The sequence below is a fragment of the Pinus tabuliformis genome, chromosome 1_1, assembly GCF_031772625.1.
Source record: "Pinus tabuliformis cultivar Carrire ecotype Pingquan chromosome 1_1, CPIR1, whole genome shotgun sequence".
NCBI classification, from domain to species: domain Eukaryota; kingdom Viridiplantae; phylum Streptophyta; class Pinopsida; order Pinales; family Pinaceae; genus Pinus; species Pinus tabuliformis.
In genome coordinates, this window is record NC_142297.1 from 243,158,494 (window position 1) to 243,166,178 (window position 7,685).

Genomic DNA, 7,685 nt, shown 5'->3' on the forward strand with positions numbered 1-7,685 from the left:
TATCTTTAATGGTCCCTGGTCCTCATCTACTTCTCTTATTTGATAAGAGATATGCATGATCTGGAAATGAAAACAATCAGCATCAAGAACTTGTCAGCTCAGTACCACTAGGGGCATACTCAGCTATCTGAAATATTTTTGAAGAACCTGAGAACTAAGATAACTTCAGCATTGGAATGAGTGCTGTGTCTTGAATTTGCTCCAAACGATTTCACCTTGTTGCAATAATGCAAGAGAATGGTCTTCTGCGGTTATCAAGGCCCTAAATACTTTCTACAGCAATTTTGACATCCCGTCTTTCAAGCCACCACACAGGCATCTATAAAATGATGAAGGTGCTTCTTCAAAATGGATTTTAAAGAATTGATAGGAACATCCTGTACCATATCCTCAATAAACTTTGCTTTCACTCCAAGTCCTCTAGAACTACTGGAAGTGAACCATTATCCATAGTATCCTGAATGCTTTTTTCTGCTTCTTTGAAATGCTTCTCAAGCAAGATTCTAATTGAATCTCTCAAATGTGAAGCTTCAGCAGGTTGGAACCACTTTCTACCAAACCTATCCAAATTTGTCTTTCTTAGTCTTGGCGGGGCTACTTCAATGAAACGTTGCATGAAGAAAAGAACAAACAAACCACAATCGTAATCATTTTCCTGCTGAGGTACCTGAATTTTCTTCTCTTGAATATTGCGTGGCAAATCTTTCCATATTTTCTCTGCAATTGGAACTTGTACAGGGACATCGGCCTGATTTAAATGTTCCCGTTCAGCTTTCAAGTAGCTCCGAATATTTTCAAAGATGGTCCGACTAGTATGTAAACCCAATGAGTCCAAATGAAGAATAATGGGACCATCTTCATCTTCTCTGGCAGGAATACTGATAATTGCCAAACTCCAATGCTGACAAGCATGAATTGGCAAAAAGATATACGCTTTCTCAAATATGTTTACTCCTTTAAACCAACTCCGAAGCTTTGGAAAGGAATTCCCATCTTCTTGCTTACACTTAGAATCCAAAGCTTCCTCGAGTTTACTATAAAAGAAAGTGTTAAAGAAGTGATAGTCATGCTTGTGCTCAGTACGTAGAAATTCAGATCTTTGGAGGTACTGTATGTAGAAGTTTATAATTGCTGAAGACAAAAATTGTAAGGGAGCCAGGGATTCCATGTCAGAGAGACAAATTTCAACAGATTCTGGATGGTCTCTTTCAGGGTAGTAAATTCGGATGTCCTTTTTCCGTCTTGCAGATATATGTCCATGAACTCGTTGATATCAGAAAGCAGGTGGTCTTTGATCATGGAGGGATTGATCAATGCTAGCATGGCTCCTCTCATGGTTTTATGAAGATCGCTTTGAACAACAGCAATGTTCCATTTTCCCAATAAGTCAAGCATAGACTGCGGGTATCCAGGAATTAGTCCTCGGCCTTCATTCAATAAGATATATCTGTTGAGAGCTGGATCCGTCGATATCACCGTAGGGCATCCTAGAATGTGAATCTTGAACAAATCTCGATATCTGGCATTTCTAGCATCACACAACCCAGTTGATGCAATACAAGTGCTTTCTGCCTATGAGAAGTGGCACATTCTCTCAATCTTTCTAAAAGCTGCACTGTGGTGTCTGACTTCATGTCATCCTCCATGGCTACTTGACTTTAAAAGGAGTACAAAGCAAACAATGAATGCCCAATCATTTCCAGTCTTTTCCTGCCTTCCGGTTTACATAATAAGCTTGCAACCTGTGGATGGTGTAAAGACCTTGGAGGATCCCTGAGAAAAAACTGTAGGCAGGAAGCAACCAGCAATTCTGCATTCTCCTCGAGACCATACTCAATAAAAATCACTGCATCATTCACATTTAGAACCAGGGCTGCCAAACATTTGTCACAGGCGGATTTCATCTTTTCATAGCAGAACTTGTTGGCAAATATTAGCAGCTCCAACACAACCTCTGGTGGAAATGGTTCCAAACAACCTGTTTTGCTAAACTCATCCACAGCCCTCATGCCCTAAGCAGAGATCCCATTATGGGAAAAACCTATTTTTGTTCTCTGTGATTCAGTGAAGCATCCAAAGAGCATAGTATGAAAAGGACTTGAAAGAGCAGCAATGTTTTCACGATTGCAAACTACCTCCTCCTCATCTATGCAAAAAACAACGTCATCTCTAGTGACAGATGAAGTAGAACATTCCTCCGATGCCATTTCCCTGTTGTCTAAGGTTTCTCGACAAGGACAAGGATCAAAAACAGTAACGGGTGAATATCCATCAACCAGCGCAGCTTTAGGGCATTCCAACGCCCTACCATTACAAGTCATTAATGACATATCATCAAGTTCTTCTTCACGTTTCTCATACCTCAGCCAGACTGAAAATACTATCTTTTCATGGACTCGACAAGCGTGCTGGCGTGCAGATCGCAAACTACGCCGCAGCAACTTAGTTTCACCTAGGCCTCTAAAGACAAAACACTGTTCCAAATACAGACCAGCTTTCGCTTCTTCTGGGGGTTTTTCTATCTTTCTGTTCTTCAAGACATTTTGCAAATTAGAAACAAAGGAAGGTGGCAAGAGCCCGTTCTTCTCAGAAGTGATACTGCCAGATTGATCACAAATCGAAACCAGAATAAGAAGTTTCGGTCTTAATAGAGAATTTTCGGATTTGGTTTTGGATGGAAGTCCCGATTTGAATGGTACAGGCAAGAATCAAATTTGAAGGTTACAGAACACGCGTCAAGACCGACATGTAAGACCCTGCACATGTTATCCCCGTAAACTTCTTGCAGAATATATGACAGCTGGGGTGAGATTTGCTATGGATCAGCACGAATTCCCGATTTCATAGCGCAGTTAGTGCAAAATCGGTGTTTTGCGCTACGAAATCACCTAGACGGAGGTTTCTGCGCTGTGAACTTTGAAATAGGATTGACATATGGAGCTTAGGTGTGGTGTGAGACCATTGATGGACTAAAACAGAGAATTGACCCCATTTGACACACTAGCAAGACTCTTAACAAGACTCTAAAACAAGATGAAAAGACTAGACCCAAAACTGACACCAACCCTTTGACAAATTTAAAAAATTGATGTTCAGAATTTAAACTATTTTTTCTTGAGTGATAACAGCACGATTGCCACATCAAGCTTCACATGTTCAAGGTAAATGATCTTGTCCTATTATATGATAGTAAATTCACTAAATTTCTTGGGAAATTCCAAATGCATTGGCTGGGGCCATATATTATCAAAGAAATTACAGATGGAGGCGCAATTCAGCGCGTGAAGATGAATGGAGAACCTTTTCCGAGAAGGGTGAATAGGAGCTGATTGAAGTTGTATACAGGGGATCCTGCGCAATGACTATATGGAGGCAGGACAGTCTTAGTGCTCCAGGCAGTTGCAAGGTAGCACGAGACTATAAACTACATTGCTAGGGTCGGAGGACTACGCAGCAGGTGGCTGCGTGGAAAATGGTGAAGTTGCAACATAAGAAGTTGTGCGCAGAAAACTGTGCCATGGAGGGAGGCACTGTGCAGCGCAGCAGAAAAGTGATCGTTAGAGTCACTGTTCATGACTTGATAGCCAAAAGATGGTTAAGAGGAGTGGATTGGCGACATTTAAGGCATAAATATTTGAAGATCTGCCGCCAAAACATCATTAATTGTCAAAATTTTGGGGGAACTGTCGGACTTGAATTCAAAACCCTCTATAAATTCCGCATGCCGGCCCAACAATGAACACTTTGCGCCCTTAGAGGAGTTGTTGAAATTTGTTGTCTGTCACTCATGCTTTGGGCGTTTTGGGAGGAATTCTTCGCACACACATATGTTTCTCGTGAAGCCAGTGAGTTGTTTATGGAGAGGATGACTGCCGCCAACCCTGCCGAAGCCTTGAGTTTGGAAGCCGCTGTGTTCGACGCTCCAGGACCTGAAATATCTAGTTTTGAGGCTACGCCTGCGGTGCCCCCTGCATCGAGGTCACCAAGGCCAAAACAGTGCATGGTGAAAGACAAACAACCTGTTGTGAAAGAAAATAAACTTGCAGCAAAGGAGAAGCAGAAAAAGCCGGTACAGATATGCGCTTCCCCAAGGAAGCATACCGCGACACCAGCAGAAAAGAAAGATACGCAACGAACAAAAGATACGCAAAAGGTTGTAGACTTGGAGGCGGAAGAAGGCAAGGGAACAAAAGATATTGACGCTGAAGGCATGGAACCTATCACGAAGCTACCTGGGTATATCCCTCCGAGAAAGGGAAAGGAGAAGATTACAAAGGACCCAGACTCGGAGAAATTCACCATTTCCACGCCCCTGCTACTTGAGTAGGTTCCTTTTGAAGGTTCGTGGCTTGCGCGAATCCCACTATTGAAGATGGAGGATTGGGACCTCGCAGACCACGCTAAATTACCACACTTAGCGACAAAAAAATACATGAAGAGAGTTTACAATGAAGAAACGAGTGTTACAGCGTTGGAAACAGAGTAATGGGTCCACGGTGTCGAGCAATCACGATTGCTTAACTTGCTATGGGTGCCATATTACTATCGCACCCTCATTAACACAATTTGTATACGCCAACTGCTTACATTGCTACACGATGGGTGCCAATGGCTAGGAGGACCAATACCCATCATAGAGATGCTCATTCACAGGATTACAAACCTGCCATATGAAGGTTTGAACTCGGCCAAGGAGTTTGGTAGAAAGACGGGGTAGAAGGAGCTTGCAGAAAGAATGAAGAAAGATTACGAACTCGTAAAGAAGTCGCGCGGGTACTCAATTTTATCTATCTCAGACCTTGCAGTTCAATTGGCCGCGCAGATATTAGCAGGAAATGTGATGAGGAAATGTGGCGCGGATGAAGTTCCGATGCCCATAGTGTCCTTAGTTGCACAGTGCGCGAAGGGCGTGTAGTTCAATTGGTCTAGATACCTCTATCAGGAGTTCCTTGCGAAATTCGAGAGGTCCATGATGAAACCAAGTCGCTTCCCTACGCTTGGCTGTTGCTGTCTATTGTGTTGGTTGCATGGGAACTGCCGGAGGATAGCCAATTTCCTCCACTTGAAGAAGGATTACCGGAAGTAGCGTGGTTTGCTTCCCTACGGGCTACCAAGTACCCTGCACGGATCACAGAGACAAAAATATGTTGAGTCCTTATGGAAGCAAGTCTCCGCATGGCCGCTAACCAATGTCCAAGGTTGTCCCCAACCTTGTACACACAGCTGTCAGCTTGAGCAACATTCAAGGTTGATTTCCATAGGGTGTATATCCAGGCGCGGAAGGATCCAGCTCAAGAGTGGCATGATTTGCCATATTTGGTGACAAAAACGGATGTACAAGAGGTGGTAGCAAGATGCCCTACAGAATGGCGCGCCCCTTCAGATCTCGCTGCTGGGCCAAGCACAGGTGCAAAGAGTGCTACTGTGAAGAAAATGAAGGAGGCAGCTAAGCAGGTTGCGTAGAACCATGCAGTGCAGAAAAAGAAGGATGCTGCCAAGGAGAAGGCCCATGTTGAAAAGGAACGCGCTGCCAAGGAGAAGGCAGAATAGGAGCAGAGCGAGACCCAGAAAGGTGGAAAGTCACCTTCGCTGAAAACAGACAGAAGACCTTACATGACAAGGCGGCGGAGGTGAGGAAGGGCACACCCCCTTCATTCTTAAAAGGCGTGAACTAGAGGAGCAAGCTGGATCGGGGAAGAAGAAGAAAGATGAGAAAACACAGGTTGATCCCATGGTGCTCGCAGAAAGCGATCTGGATGAAATCAGTGATAAAGTTAGGGACACCGCAACATAAGTACTGTAGCAATTTGAACAACAATACATGCAGAATTTGGGAGTAGTATAGAAGGATCTCTGAGAGTTGTAACTCCAAGAAACCAAGATCCAAGAAGATGTCAGGAAGGCGAGCGACGCACAAGGTAGTTTGGCATGAGGTAAAAGTACAGCTGTGGAGATGGTTCTGTGACCGCAAGATGTGCGAGTCTTCCCCTTGCCTGCAGGTTTAGTCTGCGCTGACACCGAGGAACAACACACCCTCCTTGACAAGGTCCCAAATATGGGCTTGAACCTTGCCGCGATATCATTGAAGTCATTGCATGCATCACTACAAGGAGTCGTGGAAGAGCTTCGCATCAGGGAACAACGAGCACTTAGTGCTGTCAGCGAAATCAAAGTCAATAATCAACCACTGTTCGCTAAAGAGATGCAAGTTCCGCAGGAAAAGGAGACGCTCCAAGTGCACAGTTCACAACTTGAGTGAGCAGTCGCGGAGGCATGCATGATAGTGCTTAAGCTTCATATCCCCAAGGACGCATAACCAGAAGCAAAGATCAGAAAACTCGCTGCTTGTGTGCGCGAAGCCAAAGCTGAGGTTAACCGAGTTCAGTTTGAACTCAACATGAAGATCACCGAGCTGCAATTAAAGTTGTAGCCCAAGACTCCGCCGGAGGTTCAGGAGCAGCGCAAAGCCGTGATCAAGGAAGGAATGGCTACACTGGATGCCACAGTTGCTAATTGCACAAAATTATTTGAGCAAGAAATAGAGTTGGTGACCAATCTCCAGGAAGATCCAAACCTGCAGAAACTGAATACAAAGATCAGGGCGCTGTAGCGGCAGTATGACAAAGTTAGGGCAACAATGCACTCCATTGCACCAGTGCAACGCCTAGCTAAGTTACAAGAGGGGAAGCAGCTCCTCGCGTAGTTAGAGGCAACACAAAAGAAGGAGGCCTTGCTGAAGGCTAGGAAACATCCTTGGTTAGAGGAGGCTTATCAGGTCACAACCACTATTCAAGATAAGCTAAAGGGGTTGCAGCAGACACAGTGAACAATGAGGCTGGTTGCAGAAGGACTAGCTACAAAAGAGTTAGTTGAGGAGGTCAAGCAGACAGCTACGTAGAGCGCTGTCGAGGTTGTAGTGATTCAGGTGGAGTTGGGGATCTTCGCAGCAAGATTGCCGCACCAACGGAGTGACTCGAGGGACAATCACTATCTTTGTGTTGGGGGCCTGTTGGGATGGGGTCCCTTGGGTCAGTTTTGGGGTTAAAATAACCAAAGTTTTGATATATTTATAAAGTAATGTAAGTCTCTGCGATTTATGGATGTGGAGCACATAAATGATTAGGAGTCAAAGGGGATTTAGCCCCTTGTTTGTGTAAAGTTTGAGTCGGTTTTGAGATCCACCTATGGTTCGCGGACCATGGGATTGTATGAAAAATTGCTATAAATAGGTGTCTTAGAGAGTCTAAGGCAGGTCTATGTGGATCACGGATGGAGTCTTAGAAGTGATAGCACGGAGAGGTGGGTCAGATATGAGAGAAAGGCTTTGCAGTTGAGTGTGCAGAGGCCTAGGTAGAGTCCGTCGCTGAGTGCACGGACCCCTGCAGCTGAGTGTACACGGTAGTTCCAAGTCTGTAACGCTGAATTGAAGATAAATAAAGAAAGTTACCGAATAAATACGGTGTATATTTGTTTATCTCTGTTTACTTCTGTTTACGATAGATGTTGTGGATGAATAATGTGTTTATGAAATATTGATCTAATGATACACACTTCTCTTGAATAATTCTTAATAAATGTACACAATGCATGTTAAGTACTTTCGCGAAGACTCTGATGAATTCTATTATGTTTACTAAATAACTTTAGTAGATCTGCGTAAACACTAATCTAGGATTGTTCTCTAA

General features: G+C 44.0%; 2 pseudogenes; both read right to left on the reverse strand.

Moving 5' to 3' along the window:
• Positions 1 to 336: 336 nt before the first annotated feature.
• On the reverse strand, positions 337 to 1,375 carry LOC149212428 (ubiquitin-like-specific protease 1D pseudogene; annotated as a pseudogene).
• Positions 1,376 to 1,487: 112 nt separating this feature from the next.
• LOC149212429 (ethylene-overproduction protein 1 pseudogene) lies at positions 1,488 to 2,748 on the reverse strand (annotated as a pseudogene).
• Positions 2,749 to 7,685: the final 4,937 nt, after the last annotated feature.